Here is a 24,242-nt window from a genome sequence, read left to right on the forward strand (position 1 = left end):
TCGGCGAGCAGGCCCCTGAGGGCCTGCTTGGCGAGCTGGCATAGCTAGCTCGGCGAGCTCGCCTAAAATAGGCCAGTTCGTCGAGCAGTCTTGCCCGATACGCCCCCGCGCGGTTGCCGAATGCCAACAATGTGTTTTTCGCCCGAACTTATCCCTGCGCATGCATAAAAACTCCAGATAACATTAGTCCAAAGGCTAAATTGACACGCCAATCGCTTATTTGAGCAAACGCTTCGTTTGGTGCGATTTTTGACGGATCAATTAGCTTCAAAAGATAACGGAATTATAATATGCATGCCATTTTGGCCGTATTTGCCTAAATTGATCATAAAACGAGCCTAAACAACGAAAAGTAAATAAAACATTTCCAATTTCTAACTAACTCACACAAAAGCATTTAAATGCGAGAATTGCTCGCTTATTAACTAAAAAACGCTAAAACCCGTCCTAAAACCGTACCCAAAGATAGGGGTTTTTGACCCCTATCACTTATCCAAGAGATTAATCAGTCTCAAGCCGCTGCTGCTGGGTCTTCTCCTGCTGAGTCTACTCAACTTTCCTCTATCACGCAACTCTTGACCGAACTCAAAGGTCTTAAGGAGCTGATGAGTATTATGACTTATTTGGTCTCTCAGCAGCCTAAGCAAGAGTTTATGGTCAAGCTGGCGGATCTTCAGCTTATGATGGTTCACCACATGGACTCAATTGAAGGGAAAATCAATGCCCTATCTGCTATGAACTCATCATCGGCAACTTCTGCTGAAATCACTCAGCATTTCACCCAGCTGACTGCTGAGCTAACCGGAGCTCGTGAACTTATCTCCTCCACTTCTCAATGCTCCATAGAACAAATTGGTGAGGCAATACGCCTACTCAACCTGAGCAAAGAAGAAATGGACACTGACCAAGTAAAGACCAATGACATTCTGCAATGCATCCGATCAACTCTTTCACATGTTCGGCACATCAACGCTCAGCGTCATACATACGATGCTTCGATGCTCCGCATGTACTATCAATCATATGCAAGGATGACCGACTCCATTACTTGGATTGGGAAGTCACTTGAGTATTTACTCAGTATGCTCAGCGCTCATATTAAGATCCCCGCATCAAGTATTGCAGATGGCATCCAGGTCTTTACGGGTCTTAAAGAAAGTACGAGTCAAATGCAACAGTACTCAACCATACTGACTCGTGCTGTTCAAAAGGGGCAATTCTATGCTTCTTCCCCTCAGACTGGTGATGCTGGCAAAACGGGGGAGAAAGACCAGCCAGCTGACGGAACTCAACGTCAAACTCAGCAGAAGCCTCCTGGCTCAACTTCTGCTATCCCGGGCAACCAAACTCAGCAACAAAGAACAACCAAGCCCAAAGCCAAAGCTAACCAAGTTCAAGCCAACATCAAGAAATAGAACTAGCAATAGTCTTAGCTTGAAACTTGTATTTTGTATCTGGCATGTTTCTTTGTTAAGCTGACTATCTATATACAAGCATCTATTCTACAAACTATCTTTATATATGTGATGCTTATATGTTGTGTTTATGTGCTGACGTTTATCATATAACTACCCATCAAACAACAATCAATTAAAACTTGTGAACATAAAAATTAAACAAGTGAAATATACTCAGTGTACCTTAACTCTGATACCAAAACTTATCTAAATGTCAAAACTGAGTAATGTCAAAATGTTCCAAGTATTGACCTACTTCTGAAGTTGACCTTAGACTCTTTTCGATTAAATCTTAGAAGGTTTAGAATTGAACTAAGTCAGTGGATTCAAGCCTTAGTTTCACTCGATTAGATCTTAGAAGGTTTAGAGTTGAACTAAGTCAGTAGATCCAACCCTTACGGGGGAGTATTTTCAGAAGAACATAAAAGGTCAACTATCATGGGGGAGCACAACACTGAGTTCCTTACTAAATACTTTTGCCAACATCAAAATGGGGGAGTTTGTTGAAACACCTTTCCACATGATTTTGATTTGACAAAATTATTTAAGTTAATCCCATGATTAAACAATTAAATTTAAGTGCTTTGATTTAATTGTACTAATGAGTTTGTTCAATGTTGAGTAAGTTAAGTAAGAAGAACAGGAACTAATAATCTATAAGAGAAAGACAAGACAAAGTCAGCGAAAGCAAGTCACACAGCAGAAGCTGAGCAGAATGCAACTTAGCCTTGCGAAAGAAATGTCTTCTTCAGAAAAGCTTGAAGGCGAAGCCGCTGAGTCAAGTTGAGTAGTCGTCAGGTCAGCATCAATGATCCATCAACTTGCAAGACAAGGTCTGACAAATTTCTAAAACAAATCAGAAGCCTTGGAAATCTATCCTGAAGACCGTTTCGAGAAAGAGCATGGACCATCTGACTTTTGCTAGAAGACAAACCTGGCGTATGAAGACAAATCTGGCATAAGAAGACAAACCTGGCTCCTGTCTGAAACAGAAGACAGGATTGGCCTGCAGCTCTAAAAGCTGACCGAGTGATGACGAAAGAAGACCGTTCCCCCACAACGGCTATGTCGAAATTCAAATCATTGGCGCCCCAAAGATCACTATATAAAGGCCAATTCATCACTTGGATATACACACAACATACAGACAGAAAAAGCAAATCTTCATTGAGTCAAAATCCAAAATAGAAGCTGTTTGAAAAGAAAAAGCAAGCTCTTACACCAAACTCCAATCATTGTGTAAAAGTCTAGATTGATTTAGTCATCTAAAGTGTTCTTTGTTGTATTAAGAACAATTTCTTATCATTTGTAAAAGGTTAGAAGAGTGAAGCTGAGTACTCGGTTATAGTACTCAGTGGTAGAGAGAAGCTGAGTACTCGTTATAGTATTCAGTTGTAGATAGGATTGAGTAGACGAATAGAGGACGGTACTCTTGCATACTCAGTTGCTATTGTAAAAGGTTTGTGCTCTACCTTTAAAGAGCTCAGTAGAGGATTAAAAAAGCTCGGAAGGATTCCAAGGACTGGACGTAGGCGGAGAGGTCAAACCAGGATAAGTCTGCTGAGTAACTTCTAACTCCCAACTCACAACTGAAACAGCTCTAGTCAGTATCTGATTAAAGTTGTCTCACACCGCACTCAGGCTTGCTGACCTGAAACTAAGTTAAACTATCAAACATTCAATTAAGTCAGCATTATTAAGTGAAAAAGTTATATTAGTTCCTAAACCCCCCTTGGAACTAATCCTGTTACGTTACACGGGACCAACAGTTCCCTCTCAGAAAGCGTACATGAAATCTGCGACGGTTGATATAACCACAGTTTTATTTTGTCATTAATTTCATCACTAAGACGCTTTACTGACGGAATCAAGCCGATTATGAAGGAAAATTCCATCACAATTCAACAATTTTCTAGTAGTGAAAACGCACAACATCGTGTTACAAAATACCGTTGCCCAAAGATGATGAAAATTACAAAAAGATACATCTCAATGACCGACCTATCATATGGAATTAAGATGGGAATTACCCCTATCATCCATCAAAAGCTTGTACATATCCCTCCAATCCTTGCACTCATCGATATTGTGTCATTTTGCCCATGGTAGAGAGAGGCCTTACCTTCATGAGTAATCACATGACCAGCATTCGAGGGGATACAACCAATAAGTCCCTATCGATAAAAGTCCTTAAAAACCACACAACGTGGCTTTTCCGAGTCCATAAACATCAGTCCATTCGGATGACTTGGAAAGGCATAACAACCTCGATGTCGATCCTTCAAAACCATAGGCAATTTTGCTATTCACAAAGCCTCATCACAAAGCAGCTTTTTCACCCAAGGAGGATGCGGTTGTAACAAGCTCTCAGCCCTTAACTTTAACACATCTTTTCCCACCGACAGCAAACTAGAAGTCCCTAAGTGTTTTTCGATGGAAGACCACCCACTGGTTATAGATTCACATGAATCACTATGATAACTAAGAGGCTGCAAAGAAATACTACTCTCATGAATAACTTGATTCCTCAGGCCATTCAACCGCCGAAACTAGTTAAAAGAACCTTGAACTTCTTCCTCGATTTTATGTCTCTTTGGAGAACACAAGATTCAATACACATGGATACGACATGTCAGAGATAGCCTTTTGCACTTTTAAAACCTTCGCCGACTCAATTATGTCTCTCAAAGACATTTCACCCAATCCCTAAGGGGGTAGACAAGGAAGACATAAAACTAATGGCAAATATCTTAGCAAAGAAACCTTCTTTTTTTATACTAAAGGAAGGAACCATCAAAAGTACATAAACCAGTATGAAACAATCTAAATCAAGCATCATAAATTTGAAGAATATAACAATATATGCTCAAAACAATCATTGGAGTCACCTATCAAATCGACAGTTTCTGCCTTACACGGGATATAGATATATTCGAAATAAAGGCGAGTTTCACATCAAACAGAGTTAACAAAAATACAAAACATCAAGGTAACTATTTTACAAAAGTTATGGCCTTCTGTCGTGCATCCATATTGATAACACTGGAGAAATTTCTGATCGGATCACGTCCCTGTGAGGCGCCGTTGGGATCGGCCGGGGACACTCCGATGCCAAAGTCAGTAACAAATATGGAGAATAAACCGTATGGACAAAGCTTAGCGAAGAGTAAGAATATCTATACCTCGATAGCCTAGACGTAGGCTATTTATAGTTTGATGGATTTGTAACTTCTAGGTAACTAGAGAGTCTCCATTAATGCTCATTTAATGGCGGTTACAAGTTACTCTTAACCTGGTGGGTTAAGACTATTAATGATTCATTTAATGATCATTATGGCCGAGTTGACGGTTAGCCGTTACTTAGGTAAATGGAGAGATTTGCCATAGAGATCCGCCAGCGGATCTCTTAGAGCTAACCCAGGGGGATCCACCGGGCGGCTTTCTATGCCACGTGGCATACTTGAGGCGATTATCTCTTTTGGTCCTTGCGATAATATCCCGATGTTATCAGAAGCCCCCTCAAAAGGCTTTTAAAGTCCTTCAGGGCTTTTGGACTTCTGCGCGCCGTTCTATGCTTTGGTGAGTATTTTGTTCGATGCTCTTTTATGGCCGACACGTATAGTGACATCATAGTTGTGACGGATGATTTGATTTCGTCTGTTCATTAGATTTTGTCCTTTAGGTGGTATCTTTACTGGTGGCGAATCTATGAATGCGGAGGAGGATCCTCAAGTAGTGAGGGCGAAGAAGAAAGGGGATAACCCTATTTTTCCATTTTTACTTAAAGATTGGAGTAGGTGGCCAGCCATACTCCATTTATATGAACCTTTGTGAAGGTTTTGAAGCTGTTCTATTCCTTCTTGGAGGAAGTAAAGCTGCCCGGGGGTTCAATTTGTTACCTATCTTTGAGGTGAAATGATCCGCCCGCAGGACTTATAAATCCTTCTCTGGGAAGGATATGAGAGTGTAGAGACCTTGCGTCCAAGGATCGTTTTAACTCTATCGGTGACCATGATCCGCCTAGTGGCGGATCTATTGTGAATGTAGAGAACTCGGGATGTTCTCTTCGTAACATACTGAAATTGCAACAGTAAAGGATATAAAGTTGATCAACCATGTTTATTAATGGAAAAGACACCTTATTACAGCGAATAGGTCTTTTATAAAGGAGCTTCACTTGATAACCGTTTAACAAGAAAACCCACATGGGAAAAAAAGCTTGCTAAAGGCAAAAAGAGTACTTAAGACCGTGGGCGTGCTTCATTTTCTGACGAAGTATTTGCGGAGATTTTGGAGATTCCACGTGCGTGGTAGCGTATTGCCCTTCGTATCTTGTATTTTGAATGTGGCTGGTCCAACCTTCTCCACTATCTGGTATGGACCTACCCAATTGATCCCTAACTTGCCTTTGCCTTCTCGAGATTGGATTTTATCAGCTTTACGAAGCACCAGATCCCCCATCTTCAAATCCACAAGCTTGACATTTTTGTCATGATAAGAGGCAATCCGCTGCTTATACGCTGCCATGCGCACATAGGATTGGTTTCTACAGTCTTCAACCCGATCTAGGCGGTCCCTTAACCGTTTATCATTGTCCTCTTCGCAATAAAAGGCCACTCGATCACTGGGGACTTGTATTTCAACTGGGATTACGGCCTCCACTCCATGAGAAAGGGCGAATGGCGTTTCTCCTGTAACAGTTCTAGGAGTTGTACGATAGGCCCACAAAACACTCGTAAGCTGATCCGCCCATTTTTTGTCGTGTTCTCCTAGTCTCTTTTTTATCCCTTTTACAATCGTTCGGTTGGTTACTTCGGTCATTCCATTGGACTGAGGATAATAAACGGAAGCGAATCTGTTCAGGATGCCCAATCCCTCACAAAAAGCCTTGAATTTGCCACAGTTAAATTGTGTCCCGTTGTCGGTGATAATAGTATGTGGAATGCCGTATCTTCCCACGATGTTGTCCCTAACAAACTCCACTATCCGCTCCACTGTAATGGAGGAAATAGCCTCGGCTTCCACCCATTTGGTGAAATGGTCCACCGCCACTATTACATACCTCTTTTGCCGGCGAGTTGGAGGAAATGGGCCAACAATGTCTATTCCCCAGAGGGCGAACGGACGGCCTTCTATGATTGGTTTTTGGATGTGCTTGGTGGTGTGTGACTCATTTGCATGAATCTGGCAACTGTGACAGGATTCTACCAAACTCTGGGCGTCTAACTCGGCCGTGGGCCAGTAGAAACCTGCTAACCTGGATTTTTTTTAAATCGTGGCGGATGCCTCGTGTGATCCACAAGATCCCTCATGTAGCTCCTTAAGGATTTGCTGTCCCTCCTCAGGTAGAATGCACTTCAGCCAAGGATGGCTAAAGGATTTTCTATAAAGACCATCATTGATCAAGGAGAAATAAGCTGCCCTTCTGATTATCCTTCGTGACTCTTCTTTATCTTCAGGTAATGTTCCATTTAGCAAGTATTGGCGGATAACCGTCCTCCAATCATCTTCCACTGTTGTGAGTAGGGTTACTTCTGCAGATACAAATGCCGGGGCCATTTTTACCTCGAAGGGACAGTCCGGATCCGCCCAGTTTGCCTCAAAAGAAGTCATTTTGGCCAATTGATCCGCCTCTGTGTTGGATTCTCTTGGTATGTGAACCAATTCCCATCTGGCTTCTTTAGCTTCAAGGTTATCTAGCAATTTTTTGACTTCTGCTACATATTTGGCCAGGATCTCGTCTTTTACCTCGTAATTCTTGATGACTTGGTTGACCATTAGTTTTGAATCGATGTAGATCACGATCCACTTCGGGGTGATCTCTTGAAGTATACGTAGACCCAATATCAGGGCCTCGTACTCAGCAGCATTATTAGTGGCATGGAAATTTAATTTTGCTGCGTACCGCAATTTTATGTAATGGGGACCCTTGATCACAACTCCCACCCCTGCTCCCTCCGCCGATGAAGCCCCGTCGGTATACGTCGACCATTCTTCTAACGGAGGTTTGGGATGAGATATCCCCTCATCAGTGAATTCATTCACGAAGTCCGCCAGGACTTGACTTTTCAATGATGACCTGCTTTCATATCTTACATCAAATTCGCCTAGGCGGATCGCCCATTCCATCAACCTTCCCGAAGTGTCCGGCTTCTGCAATACTTTTCTCATTGGTATATTGGTACGAACTATTACTGTATGCGCCTGAAAATATGGCCTAAGGCGTATTGCCGTGGTTACAACAGCTAGTGCCATTTTATCTAGTCTTGAATATCTGGTTTCAACATCTTTCAAAACCTTGCTCACGTAATAAATTGGGAACTGTTGGCCATCCTCCTCCCGTATCATGACCGTGCATACGGCTTTATCCGTGACCGATACATACATGTATAAATCTTCTCCCTTCAAAGGTCGACTCATCATAGGTGGTTCTGTGAGGAACCGCTTGATTCCTTCAAAGGCATTCTGACAATCTTCATTCCACTCGAATGTTTTTTGCTGTTTGATAACTTCGAAAAAAGGCTGACATCTACGGGCTGAGCAAGAAATAAACCTGCCCAAGGCTATGATACGCCCGTTAAGGCATTGTACCTCCTTGATGTTCCGGGGCGCTTGCATCTCAAGAACTGCTTTGACTTTGTCAGGGTTTGGGCTAACTCCTTTTTCACTGATCATGAATCCTAAAAATTTTCCATATGTAGCTCCAAAAGTGCATTTCTCGGGATTTAACTTGATGTTGTGGTGTCGCAGTACGCCCAGTACTTTCTTTATATCTTCTGCATGCCTTTCTGCCGTCATGCTTTTAATGATCATGTCATCTACGTAGACGGAATAATTACCACTTTTATTGTCCGCGAATATCTTGTTCATCATCCTCTGATAGGTAGCTCCCACATTCTTGAGCCCGAAGGGCATAACTTTGAAACAATAAGTGGCCTGATGTGTTACGAACGAGGTCTTGATTCTATCCGAGGGCTCCATAGGGATTTGATGATAACTAGACTTTACATCAGTAAAGGAATACATTGCGTGACCGGCAGTTCCATCTACAAGCATGTCTATGCACGGTAGAGGATAATTATCTTTGGGGCAAGCTTTATTAAGATCTGTGAAATCGATGCACATACGATAAGACCCGCCAGCTTTCTTGACTAGTACAACGTTCGCCAACCACTGGGTATACAGCACCTCCTCGATGGCATCCGCCTTTTGGAGCTTGGCGATTTCATCCTCAATCACTTTTTGCCTTTCCGGACCATGGTTTCTCCTCTTCTGAGCCACAGGAACCGCGTTTTTGTCAATGTTGAGTTTATGGGTGATCACGTCTGGGCTAATCCCGGGGAGTACTTCATCCTTCCACGCGAAAACATCTTCAGTTTCGCCAAGTACTTTGGTGATTGCGTCTCTGATCTCACCTTGTAGACTTTTAGCTATCCGCACCTGCTTCCCATCCGCCACAGGGTACATTTCGGTTTCCCCCAAAGCCATTGTGACGCGTTCCTCCTCATCCTCCTCCTTAGATTGAGGGAGAATCATTAAGGATGCAGAATATGTCTCTTGGGCCACTTTTTGACAACCTTTGACCATCATGCATCCCTTGACCGTGGGAATGTAGAGTGTTAAATGGCGAATGGAGATAAGAGCTGCAACTTCGGAGATAAAAGGTCGTCCAAGGATAACATTGTAAGCTAATTGTCCATCTAAGATTGAAAACTCCAAATCTTCTCTCCAAACTTGATCATCCCCAGTAAGCTCGCAGTCCAAAGTAACCTGACCTTTCGTCTGAATGGTATGACCAGTTACTCCTAAAATATCGACCACAGTTGGTTCTACCCGGACAGGATCAATTTTGAGTTTAGCGAATGCTCCTCGCGTAATGATGTTACATGAACTTCCCGTATCAATCATTACTCGCCTTATTTCCCAACCTTCAACCCTCATGGTGACAACCAGTGCGTCCGCATGGGGTGCAATCTTCTGACCTGTATCTGAAAAAGGGCGGTTTAATGACATTCTCTCAAGGGTGGTCATCCTTGCCTTCTTTGTCGTTGGCTGATAACCAGGTCCGCCAGCTATGACGTTAATTATGTTTTTTCTCTTCCTTTTCGTCGAGTCCTCCTTGAGTCTATCATCTTCTCTTCCTTCTATTTGGATAAATCGATCCAATTTACCTTGTCCACCAAGTCGTTTGGTTTTTCGAGTCAACTTCCAGCGAGCATCCGCATAGCCATTTTCCTTGTGACATTTATAACAATTCTCAGGAGTGGTCGTATCTGTGCGACCAACACTTGGCGGTGTAATTATCAGTGATTTAATCTCACGGGAGGAATTTCGTCTTTCCTCCGTCATGATGTTTCAGTGTGAACAAAAAATCCTTTATTTGACCAAGGATTCCACGATCACCGCACCAATTGATAACACTGGAGAAATTTCTGATCGGATCACGTCCCTGTGAGGCGTCGTTGGGATCGGCCGGGGACACTCCGATGCCAAAGTCAGTAACAAATATGGACAATAAACCGTATGGACAAAGCTTAGCGAAGAGTAAGAATATCTATACCTCGATAGCCTAGACGTAGGCTATTTATAGTTTGATGGATTTGTAACTTCTAGGTAACTAGAGAGTCTCCATTAATGCTCATTTAATGGCGGTTACAAGTTACTCTTAACCTGGCGGGTTAAGACTATTAATGATTCATTTAATGATCATTATGGCCGAGTTGACGGTTAGCCGTTACTTAGGTAAATGGAGAGATTTGCCATAGAGATCCGCCAGCGGATCTCTTAGAGCTAACCCAGGGGGATCCACCGGGCGGCTTCCTATGCCACGTGGCATACTTGAGGCGATTATCTCTTTTGGTCCTTGCGATAATATCCCGATGTTATCACATATCATACACATTCAAATTCATTACTGTTTCTTTCGGCACAGTGAAACCAGTTGAATGAGCAACTTCAAGAATTAGAGCGTGATCCAGTAACACTAGTCTGCTCTCTCATTCCACTATGAAAGCCTTCAAATCCACACTCTTTTTCTTCATAGCTTCACACTCCTATCGTAAGGCTTTCACCCTCTCATCAGCAAGACGCTTAGCCTAGCTCCCTTCATAATTTCCTCGACTACCATCTTCCCCATGAACTGTAGGAACGATTGCACCTTGCTCTCCATGTCGGCCATAAAGGTCTTATTTCCCAGCCGACAAGCTCGTAACTGCCACGACGCTCTTTCCTTTAACTTCCTCAAAAGAATCCATCCGAATTCGCTTAAGAAACCATAGTCTTCCTCTATATTCTGCCCTCCGAAAAGACTATTCTCACCATTATTGTCTTCACTCTCATCCCCTGAAATGTCCACAACTGATCTAACCAGAGGCGTTTGGCTAGGAACCTTTGATGCAGTGCACTTCATCCGACCAACTTTTATAGCCGAAGCAACCACTACCTCCTCATCAGTCCCAACCTGTCCTTCTAGCATGGCAGCTTCTCGTGCTCTCACAATCGGAATGCCATCAGGGATTGCATCATCCACATCCAGCTCGGTGACCACCTTGGACACCCCAGTGATACTTTGGGCCATCTGGTTAGCATATACAAGGTGTCAATGGAGGGCAGAGAAATTAAGGCATTCTGGTAAGCCATGTCTAGTGGATCAAATTCGATATCAAACTCCAAATTATCGAAGTCCATACCGACCTTTCCGCTTGACGGTGCTACATATATAAGAATAACACCAGTACAAGTTCAAATAACTGCGTGAATATGAAAACACCAACTTTCAAATATATAACAACTCAAACCCTCACACAAACTCATCATGAATGGCCACCACGATAATGATTGGTTCTAGCTCAGCCATCTCGATATCCGAGAAATCATGAGCACCCATCCAGCGGGACAAAATGTTCAGCGCCCACCTAGATAAATACGCTAGGTGCCATCGGTTCGAAATATACCACCCGAACACCACGAAGTGCTCAATCAAGTAATGCACATCCTGATTAGGTTCAAACGACAGACACTTCAGATATGCCACCAAATTCATCGCTTTCCCTATCATCTCCGTCTCTAGAAACAACATCTCCGAATCCATCAGATGCATGTTCCCAATTCACTTGATACGGGAATGTCTGATCTCCCAAAGACACCTTCAAAAAATGGTGTCTCCACTCAGGTAATTTATCGGATAGCCCGCCAATCACATTGAACTTGGCTTGTGAGATGCTCACATGTTGTGACCTTGACCCCTTCGTCGGCTTGAAGAATTTCTTGAAGAAAAGTCTAGTAGCCCAATAACTGGCAGACCAACAAAAGGAATAAAATCCCACCATCATACGCCATCCACCAGTCACAAGTCAAATTGGCGCATAACATCCACAAAAAATGGGAGCAAAGGCAAAAACATCCCCGCTTATAGTTGCTCCTCATATACGATCATCTTGTTCGACGACATACAATCGTTTGCCTTCACCTCCTTCAACACTACAACCAACTTACATGGCTTCCCAAGCCGGTACGACACAAGCAGCATGCCTAAATCCTTCTGCATGATAATGGACCACACTTCTTCCAACTATATGCTCTTTAGCGCTTTCACCCTAGTCGCCAACCCAAACCTAACTCCATCAAACCCTGATGCCCAGGCACCCTGCGGCCATACCTTCTTCCTCATTTTTTCATACAATTCACCTAATGTCAAACTGTCGCTAACTAAGTAGGCATGTGCCTTTACCACTACCTCAAGCATACCCGACCTCACACCGTCTTCCAGTCTAGCAATAGATGATGGCTGCCTAACCACAAGCGAACCCCACAAACGTGTTTTCTTAACACTTTTTGTGGTTGTCTCCCTTTATTATAAATCACGATGTAACTTAGGGATTACGAGTGTATATTTGGAATCCACCTTGTGATTGACCCACGTGTACTGGCGTTTACGCTTTATGCTCAAAGCTTCTTACTGGTCCACACGTCTATGTCTTTATTTACGACGATATCACTAGGTTTTTTGAAAGATCTTTTGAGAAAGAGGAAGATGTAGGACAAAAAAACGAATACAAAGAAAGAAGGAAGACATTAAACACTTATTGAGTAAATAGTTGGTTGTCATAGTTTCACTGGAAGACCTGAAAATGATAAAAAAAATTATGCAGAAGGAATATGGTAGAAAGAGCTATTAAAAACTCAAGGTAAAGATGGTGAAAAGAATTTTTTGGCCTATTTACAAACAAGAAGGCGACGGTTCGTACTCCTTGTCTAATTACGCGACACATGTCAAAGCATGAAAGAGAAATAACCTTCTTGATGCTAGGTATTTTTTAGAATTGTAAGAGTTCATTCCACTCTTAAAAGGCTAGTTAAATTTTGTAAGGGGTTAATAACATCGAAACATAATTAGTCTGGTTTAAGGTATAATCTTAATTGAATCTTCCTTATTGGACGTGGTGTCTATACTAAGCTTGTAGAAATTTTTGCATTCTAATTAAGATATTTGAGTCTTATTGTAATTAGGTGATAACAGTGAAATTAACTTCTCATCGGAGCTCTTCCCTGTGAGGTGTTGTTGGGTTCGGCGGGGGACACTCCGATGCCAAAATCAGTAATAATTCTAAAATTAATCTCAAAAGCACATTAGTAAAGGAAGAAAGCATACTCAGTGCTCATTGGGATTTGTGTATTTATACTAGATTCCGTAACTATCTTCAATAAATGTTATAGTATATGAATGGTCTATGATTTAATGTATTTATTGCACATTCTTCAGGTTTGTCTGTTAGTGTTATTAATGAATCATTAATGACACTGATTCTTGAAGTTCCTGAAAAACGGTTTAATGGCACTTATGATGGCGTATCGACCTTAATTGGTGTATCCATTCAGGCATATCTAGCGTTATATGGCATATCCTGCCTCGTATTGCGTATCTAGCCTCAGCTGGCGTATGCCTTATCTTTGTATTCGTGGTTTTTTCCGCGTAGCCGTGCTTTGTACGAACATGTCCTTTTATTTGTGGGTCTTTTCTATTTTGTCCGAGAGATAACATGTAGATGTTATCATTAGGATTTCTTGAGTGGCATGATTAGCTCATATTTAACGGATTATATCATTTTTAGGAGTAGGGACATATTCAGAGGAGGGCTTTAGCGCCCATTGGTTGTCGGAATCCAATAAAAAAAAGTTAGAAACGACACCTTGTCTCAGTAGTCTAAAAATGTGGAAAAACCGAACAAAGAAAATGGATCGACTTTAAACCCTTGTAAATTCAAAACACGAGCTCTCGATGAAATCGATTTTTATTAACGTTTTCATTAATTATTTATTACTGTATATTATTATTATATTATCATTATTATTATCTTTATCCAAAACAAAACAAAAAAACAAAAAGAAACAAAATAATAATAGAAGGAATGGGATAGGCGGAATGCAGGGATAAGGGGCTGCTGATTTCAGGGGGCGGATCTCAAAAATTAAATAAGAAGGAAGGCCAAAAAAGAAAGAGGGGAGGCAAATGAATGAATAAAATAAGAAAAGAGGGTTCTTGAAATGGAGGAGAGCCTAGGATTTACAACAGGGCAAAAGAAAGAAAGAAAGAACGAGGAAGTGAGGGAGCGGTAGGAATTAGGGTGATAAATTAGGGAAAGTGATCCAATAAAAAGAAATTAAGACGATGTTTGCTAGCTCTTTTTCATATTTCTGTTTGACTTTTCACTTCAAAATTTAGAGTTTTAAGTGTTTGGTTAGTGATCTCATATTTGTCTTTTACCCCTGAAAAGTAACATTTTACAAAAACAGATAATCCCTGCTAAGCAATTTTTTCCAATAGCAAACAATAAAACGTAACAGCAAACAACAACAGTAAACAGTAGGTAAAATAAATAGACTCTAAATAAGGAGAGAGATAGGTGGAAAATTGGAAAAGAGAGCAGGCGGAGACGTGAGAGGGAGAAAGAAAAGAGAGTGGAAAACAGAGTGAAAGTGAGTGAAAATTCATTATTTTTGCCCCATTTTTTCTACAAAAGTCATTCATTTTGTTCGGGGTTCCACACTCTAAGGAATTACTGACACGTGATAAGGAGTTAGTTCGTTGTTCGCGGGTTTCAGCTACCTGATCTCGTTCGAAGCGTCGTCGGAGTGTACCTCTATGTCAATGCTGGACCCAAGCTCGGAAAGTAACTTTCTGAAGGATTTGAAAGCCTCATTAAGACACTACGTGTTTTTAGTTTTCGTTAATCACATGCCCTTTTTAGAAATCATCTAAATATTCCGGATTTGGGCTAATTATTATTTTTCTTTGTTAAAATATAATTATAGTTATATTTATATTTTTACCCACTTAATTATAGTATTAGTCATATAATTTTAATTCTAGGTATAGTTGTAGTTACTAATTTAAATTATAAAAGTAGTTTTACATTTATTAACTAGTTCTACACCCGTGCAATGCACGGTTTGTATAATATGTTTAAATCTATTAGGGGGTGTTTGTTTACCTACTTTTCACCTCATGTTTGCCTTTTCATTTTAAAAGGAAGAGTTTTAGGTGTTTGGTTAGGATTCTCCTGTTTGCCTTTTACAGTTGAAAAACATCATTAAGTGTTTGATTAGTGATCTCATGTTTGCCTTTTACACCTGAAAAGCAGCCTTTTACAAAAGCAGAGAATCTCTGCTTTTTGGAAAAGCAGCTTTTTCCAACAGCAAACAGCAAACCGTAATAGCAAACAGCAACAGCAAACAGTAGGTAAAACAAACAGGCCCTAAATATTGTTAAATTTATAAAAAAATATATATTAATATTTAATTTGATTATAATAATTCAATATAAGTTAGTAAATATCTTTTCAATTTTACATTTTGAATATATATGATTATATGTTTTGTATTTATTATTGAAATGAGAATATCCAATTTAGATATTGAATATTATAATTACACTAAAAAGATACCCGAAGCAAATTCGGGGAAGAAAATAACAAAGAAAATAATTAAATAATATGGTAGCAAATAAAAATAAATTTTTTATAATAAATTTTTTCATGAAAATTATCTAACAAAAAAAACTCAATAATAACTGAAATGTATGATTGTCGTCTATATCAAATACGTCATATAACAATAATCAAATGACTCTTTTTGGACAGAACAAAAAAAATTAATTGGGGAGATAGAGTCTGATTTAATTAAGGGGCCTAAAATAGAAAAAGTAAAAAAAAAAATTAGATAAAAGATGGGGTGGCAAAAAAAGTCATACAAAGTATGAAAAGTGGACAAAAGAGAAGTGGCCAATTAAAGAGAGAATGAGGCGGATCGAAATATGGTCAAATAGCAATTGAATGTATCAATGTAGTGGGAAGGAATGTTGAAAAATGTTTCTTAAATTCATTGAAAAAAATATTTCATTAAAACATTGTTATTTTAATAGTGTTTGTAAGAAAATTAATTTTTAGGTTAAAATTAACTTTAATAGATTTTTATTCACTCCTCAAATTACTAAGAGCATCTCCAATGGAGCATAATAAACTACTCGTTCTACTTTTTCATTAAATTCTCTTCCATTAGAGTGAGTTTAATATATTGAGCAATTATCAACCACTCAATAAATATTAGTTTATTAAGCTTTTGACTATTTTTATATTGAGCAATTAATTACTTAGTGGATATCCTTTGTTTATATTACTATTTACTTAAGTACCTATATATAAGTGTATGAAAACATCGGGCTATACTAAAATTGTTAAAAAATAGAAGGATACCCTCGTTTTGCTTCAGGGCAAGGTGTATCTTATATATTATCCTTATCAATTGAATCTTATTCTATATAAATTTTTTGTATATGGTCTTTCAAACTATATATTCTCATATAGAAAGAATATAATAAGTAGTTTTTTTAAAAATAATTGTTAATTTCTAATAGAAATTTAAATTTGAAAATACACAATCAAAAATGTTTTTACATAGTCTTTAGAGGAAACAAAAAATTTATTGATGCAAGGGTACGAAAATGCAGTTTCGCATACAAAACAGAAATAGTTAAAGTAAAGAAGTGCACAAATGATATTCACATAGAATAAGCAGAGTTCGAGTGGGATGGATGGAGTTGGATGCAGCCAAATGTTTTCATCTGCTATATCTGTATAAGAAAATAATAATAATAATAAAAAGTTATAATTTTGAAGTAAAATTTAATGGTATTTGTTGAACAATTAAAAGGAGGATAAACTAACCCAGGTAAGGTTAAACTGGGGTCTTTAATGTTACTTTGACGATGATGAGGCGGAGCTGAAAGGAATAAGTTTGTTAGAATATTAAAAAATGAAGTTATATTATGAAAAAGTTATCATATCATACTTACTCAGAGCGTCTTTTTTGGGTCGGAGGATCAGTGTTCGAGTTATCAGAGGATGGCTGACTATTTTTGAAATCTAGAATTCTTCATGTAGTTGGTGTGATTGAATATGAGGATATTGGTGATGTTAAATGAGTTGAAGGTGCTGATACCGGGCTTGGAATTTCCTTTTTGGGAGTTAACAGAGTATGTCAAACCCGATCCAAAATAGAATCGGATATGATAGTGAGACGTTACCACAGACGTGAACGAGTCGGAAGTAACATCTCACAATCAAATGTTAAGAATTACAAATCATGTTTGAACTTAAAAACATTTTCTACATATACTTTTACATTTGTAAAAGGTCGAAATCATTTATAATTTCCAATTACGAATCCTTTTCTCGTGTGTTTTACCAAAACGAGTTCGAAACATAGAAAATTACTCAAATTCTAACTTGTTAACTTTTAATTTGCCTAATCTCACAAATTAACACCATACTTGGACATTCAAACCAAAATCCGGCATACCACAACTTTGTATTCGATTCAAAATGGGCGACGTAAGTTCCTACATATTCACAAGCACAAAAAAACGCTTATATCTACATGTACAAAATGGTATGCAATACCCTAGAAGACGACTTGGACAATCGTGGCCGTATCCAATCCTCGCCCTAGTGTCGAACACTTCCCTCAGTACCTCGTACTTCTTCGCCTAAAAACATTAAAACATTTGAAAATATGAGACAAAAATCTCAGTAAGCAATTATCAACTATAAAAACTAGTTTTTACGTAAAATAGCTATATGTATACATTTGTGAAAACATTTAACCAAACCAAACCTTAAACTTATTAACTTGTAAACAACATAAAATTAAAATAGAATGTTAATCAATAACCTCAAATCAAACTTAATCAAAACACAACGATTCTTATATAAACATTTACTAAAAACCGAAGTTCGAATCAAATTTAATATCGTATCCATCACCGAGTATCCCCTCGTAAATCGATCCACAACACGTAAACATAATCGAGACGTCTCTTTAACCATGTCTAATCCCGTATTGGTCTTACCCAACACTTCGCTGCCAATACCCGACTAGGTCTTTAGACTGTATACACAGGCCATGTTCCTCACTGAACATGGTCTTCAAATATCAAACCACCCGTCCGGACTACTCCTGATGGATACAAACTTTACCCAAAATCCAACCAAACTTCAATTTCATCAAATAGATCCAACTTTACTACAATCATCAATAAATCGAAATCCAACATTTACTGAACCAAAATAGCAATTGAACCCTGAAGAAATCCAAAATATCATTAAAACCCTTAGAGAAATCCAATTGAACACTAATTGAACTAAAATAACATTAAAACCCTTAAAGAATTCCAATTGAACACTAATTGAACCAAATTCCAATTTGAACACTAATTGAACCAAAATAACATTAAAACCCTTAAAGAATTCCAATTGAACACTAATTGAACCAAATTCCAATTTGAACACTAATTGAACCAAAATAACATTAAAACTCTTAAAGAAATTCAAATCAACATCAATTGAACCCAAATAGCACTTAAACCCTTAAGAAAACCAATTCAACATCAATTGAACTAAATATCCCTTAAGAAAACCAATTCAATATAAATTGAACTAAATAATAATCAAACTCTTAGGAAGAACCAATTCAACATTAAGGTAAAACCAATTCAACATCAAAATAGTTCAAAATTACCATCGTGAACTCATTTCCTTCAAACTTGAACACAATCTCAAATCAACAACCAATACTCAAATAATTTTTAAGAAAACCCTTAGGAGACAAATTCATGGAGATTTATAGCTTAATATACATATATTTATACATGCAAACCAAAAACTAGTTGATAGTTACTTACCTTAGCCTAAATTTGAGATTAATACCACAAAATCCTAAATCTGTCCCAAAATTTGCCTAGTCTGTATTCTCTTCTCACACCTCCAAATCCAAATCCCTCCAGTCAGAAGTTGCTTCTATGTGTCTAGAGTCTCCAGTTAAAATTTGAGGTCATTTGGATGGTTAGATCTCCGGTAACACCCAAAACGGTGGAGCTGCCCTGTTTTTGGTGGTGGTGGAAGGTGGAGGAGAATGGAGAGAGAGAGAGTGGAGGAGGAAGAACAATGTAAAAGGATGAATTGATCCAAATGATTTTCAATTCTCAATAAGGCTATATATAGGCCTTGAATTAAGTGGTTAATTAGTCTTTTTGGTCCTCTAAAAATCTAATTTCTTTTAAAACTTACCCTAAACTTATAATTGTTATAAAAATGTGCAATTTCCCTCAAAACTATACCCGTAACACCCAATTAATCGACCAATCCTATAACGAATTTAATATAACTTAGGGTTTGGGGTATAATAAATAAAATTTAAGGGCACGGACGTGACAATTCTCCCCACCTTAGAGAATTTCGTCATCGAAATTTTACTTACCCGAAGAAGTGAACAAATGAGGGTATTGTTGTTTCATATCTGCTTCTCTTTCCCAGGTTGCTTTCTCCCGAGAATGTCTGTGCCACAATACTTTCACCAGTGGTACTGTTTTATTCCTTAACATTTTTTCCTCTCTAGCCAAGATTGCTACTGGTTCTTCTTTATAAGTCAAATCCTCTGAAAGTTCGATTGGTTGCTCCTGGATAATGTGATTTGGATCACTTCTATACCTCCACAACATTGACACGTGAAAAACATCATGAATGTTTGAAATATTTTGAGGCAACTTCAAACGATATGCAACAGGTCCAATTCTTTCCACAATTTCATACGGACCAATGAATCTAGGGCTCAACTTTCCTTTCTTGCCAAATCGGAGTAAACCCTTCCACGGTGATACTTTCAGAAATACTTTATCTCCCACACTGTACTCAATCGGTCTACGTTTCAAATCTGCATAACTCTTTTGTCTATCTTGAGCTTCTTTCAGTTTCTGCTGGATAATTTGTACCTTTTCAGTCGTCAATTGCACTATCTCAGGCCCCAATAGCTGTCTTTCACCCACTTCAGACCAACATAACGGAGTCCTACACCTTCTTCCATACAATGCCTCATAAGGTGCCATATCAATGCTAGACTGATAACTGTTATTATATGCAAACTCCATTAAAGGCAAATGCACATCCCAGCTACTTTGGAGATTTAGAATACTAGCTCTTAACATATCCTCCAAAGTTTGAATTGTACGTTCACTTTGACCATCTGACTGTGGATGGAAGGCAGTACTGAAGTTTAATTTAGTTCCCAATGCATCTTGAAAACTAGGCCAAAATCTTGATGTAAAACGAGGATCTCTATCAGACACAATAGAAACTGGCACACCATGAAGTCTCACAATTTCTTTGACATACAACTGTGCCAAGTTTTCTAACGAGAAAGTTACCTTCACTGGCAGAAAATGGGCTGATTTCATCAATCTATCTACAATTACCCATATAGCATCATTACCATGTTGTGTACGAGGCAATCCACTGACAAAGTCCATTGTAATGTGCTCCCACTTCCATTTTGGAATATGAAGCGGTTGCAAAGTACCAGCAGGTCATTGATGTTCGGCTTTGACTTGTTGGCAACTCAAACATCTGCTCACATATTCAACTATTTCTCTTTTCATCCCTTTCCACCAAAAATGATCACGAAGGTTTGTGTACATCTTTGTACTCCCAGGATGCATTGCATAGGAGGAATCATGAGCTTCTTCTAATATCTCCTTCTTAATATCACTAATATTTAGAACACACATTCTATCTCCAAACATTAGCATTCCATCTATTGAAATCTTGTAATCAGTACACTTTCCTTGCACAACTTCATCTTTAATCCGCTCCAAGAACTTATCTTGACTCTGAGCTTCTCTGATTCTATCCCTAAGAATTGGTCTCACTTTCAATATTGCACATAACACTCCTTCATTTTCACAATTCAACTCTACATTCAAAGCCCTCATTTGAAGTAACAAAGGCATTTTTACAGATTTAATATAACTCAAACTTCCAACATTCTTGCAACTCAAAGCATCAGCTACAACATTAGCTTTACCCGGATGATATTCAATTGTCAGATCATAATCTTTCAGTAGCTCAATCCATCTTCTTTGCCTCAAATTTAATTCCTTCTAACTCATTATGTACTTCAAACTCTTGTGATCAGTGAAAATGCGACATTTCTCACCATAAAGATAGTGTCTCCAAATCTTCAAAGCGAACACAACAGCAGCTAATTCAAAATCATGTGTTGGGTAATTCAATTCATGTGGTCTTAACTATCGTGGTGCATAAGCAATTACTTTATCATTCTGCATCAACACAATTCCAAGACCTTGCCTTGAAGCATCACTATATATTGTATACCCTTCACCCACTACAGGTAGTGTCAACACTGGAGCACTAATCAGTCTTGACTTCAAAGTATCAAAACTGTTCTGACACTCGGGTGTCCACTTGAATTTTACTCCCTTTCTCAGCAACTGCGTCATTGGAGAAGCTATAAGTGAGAATCCATTCACAAACCTTCTGTAATACCCTGCTAACCCCAGAAAACTACGCACTTCATGTACATTCGACGGTGCTTTCCAGTTAGCTATGGCCTCAACTTTCTTAGGATCCACTAGAATTCCCTTAGCTGATACCACATGCCCTAAGAACATAATTTCATCAAGCCAAAACTCACATTTACTAAATTTGGCATACAACTGCTTCTCTCTCAGAATCTGCAAAACTGTCCTCAAATGCTTGCTGTGGTCTTCCTTACTCTTAGAATACACAAGAATATCATCAATAAACACAATTACAAATGTATCTAAGTAAGGTTTAAATATTCGATTCATCAGATCCATAAATGCAGCAGATGCATTAGTTAACCCGAATGGCATTACCAAAAACTCATAATGCCCATATCGAGTTCTGAAAGATGTTTTCTGAACATCTCCTTCTTTGATCTTCAACTGATGATATCCGGTTCTCAGATCAATTTTTGAAAATATTATTGCCCCTTGCAGCTGATCAAACAAATCATCGATTCTAGGCAACGGATACTTGTTACGGATTGTAACCTTATTCAACTGACGGTAATCTATACACAACCACATTGTTCCATCTTTTTTCTTCACAAACAACACCGGAGCTCCCCAGGGTGACACACTAGGTCGTATATATCCCTTATCTAACAACTCTTGCAACTGTATTTTTAATTCTTTCATTTCTGCCGGTGCCATTCTATATGGTGCTAGGGATATAGGAGCAGTACCCGGCTGTAAGTCAATTGCAAACTCGACTTCTCTTTCTGGTGGTAACCCTGGTATCTCATCTGGGAACACATCTGGATATTCATTCACAATTGGCACATCTTCTAATTTAGGAGGTTTTCCCTGCTGTCTATCACATATGCTAAGAAAAATTCACGCCCCTTCCTTAACATTTTCAAAGCTGTCATAACAGAGACTATATTTCTATGTACACCTCTCTCGCCTTGAAACACATATTTTTCCCCATTAGCTAATAACAGATTAACTTTCTTCCTACAACAGTCTACCAAGGCTTGACACTTAGATAATGAATCCATGCCTAATATCACATCAAATGTTTGAACCATTAAAGGTACCAAATCCGCATGTATAAAGGACTCTCCTAATTTTACTTCACAATTAGGATAGACATGTGTACATACTAAAGATTCTCCCATAGGCATGCTAACAATTAAACATTCATGCATCAATTTCGACTCCCACATTACATCAGACATAAATAAAGGCGACACAAAGGAATGCGTAGGACCAGGATCAATAAGCACATAAGCATCTTTTCCAAATAAAGAAATCGTACCAGTGATAACTTCTGCAGATGCAACAACTTCTTGTGGAGTCATAGCAAAAACTCGAGGTTGAGTTGCAGCTCTATCCGAATGAGTACCCTGATTTCTAGCTCCCTGAGAAGTACTACCAGCTCCTCTGGCCATATTGGTACCTCTACCATTACCACGACCATTTCCTTCCAACTGAATTACCTCCACTTGTTCTGTCACCCTATGATCCTCGACCTCTCCCAACAGTGTTCAATTTAGGACAATTAGTACGTACATGCCCTTCTTCACCACACTCATAACATGAAATTCTTCTTTTAGATTCTATTATCCTCCCTGATGAGGGGCAATCCTTTTTCAAGTGACCCCTTCCTCCACACTGAAAACATCCCAGAGATCTTTTCCTGCATTCTCTAGAATGAAATTTCCCACACTAAACACATTTTGGACCATTACCACCACTAGCAATGGAAGGACTATACGAAGCTTGGCTAATAGTATCAGATGCTCAGAAATTAGTACGGCTCACAAGTGCTCCTCTTGTGTTCTGACTCTGAGTTTGACCACCTCGAAACTGAGATGATCCCCCTTTCACAAACTTGGATCTCCCAATATCCCCTGACTGCTTCTGACTGTTCTCAGATTCTAACTTGCCTTTCAACTTTTCTTTCTGCAATGCTTTTTCCACCCAGCCTCGGTAATGTGTACCTTCATACAAACTCAGTTCATTCTGATAAAATGCACTCAGACCATCTTTGAACCTTTCACATTTAACTTCCTCAGTGGGAAACCACTGACTTGCATAACGGTATAAATCATCGAACTTATCCACATACTCCCTCACAGTCATAGTTCCCTGTTTCAAATTAAAGAACTCATTCCTCTTCGCTTTCTGAAATGATTCAGTCAGATATTCTTTCATGAATTCACGTTTGAAAACATCCCAGTTTAAACCTTCAGGATACAAACCCCTAACTCTAGTTAACCATGTATCTGCTGGCCCATGTAATAAACCAAACACGGTCTTTACTTTATCTTCAGTACTTAACTGCATAGTACTAAAGGCTTTTTCTGTAGCTTTTAGCCAATTATCAGCTTCCTCAGGTTCAATTGTACCCCTGAAATCAAATGCCCCACAGTTTTTGGCATCTTCAATTAACTCACTAGGCCTTCGACGTGCCTCACGTGTTTCCATCATAGTTACTAAAGCTTCAACTAATGTTCGGGGTTCAAGCTGCAGGATTTGTGCAACTTGTGGCATTGCAGCTTGTGGAGTCATAGGTGGTACACGATGTTCAGGTTCGGGTGGTATTGGTGGAGGATTAACAGGTTGATTTTCTGGTGGTTGTCTTTGAGGTTGGGAAACAGGTGGAACTCTGGCATCAGAGGCTACACTATCCTCTGTGCTCAAGGGACCCCGTCCCAATTCTCTTCTTTCTGCATTTCTACCTCTACGCCTATTTAGAGGTGGTCGGCCACATTGTCGTCTTGGATGCATCTATATGATGAACAAACTATTACAATTTATATATGTGATATGCATGAATAATATTTATTCAACTTCTCAATACACTTTAGTAAGTTATATACTTGACACGGATATACCTATATATAAAT

The sequence above is a fragment of the Euphorbia lathyris genome, chromosome 2, assembly GCF_963576675.1.
Source record: "Euphorbia lathyris chromosome 2, ddEupLath1.1, whole genome shotgun sequence".
Classification (NCBI taxonomy): Eukaryota; Viridiplantae; Streptophyta; class Magnoliopsida; order Malpighiales; family Euphorbiaceae; genus Euphorbia; species Euphorbia lathyris.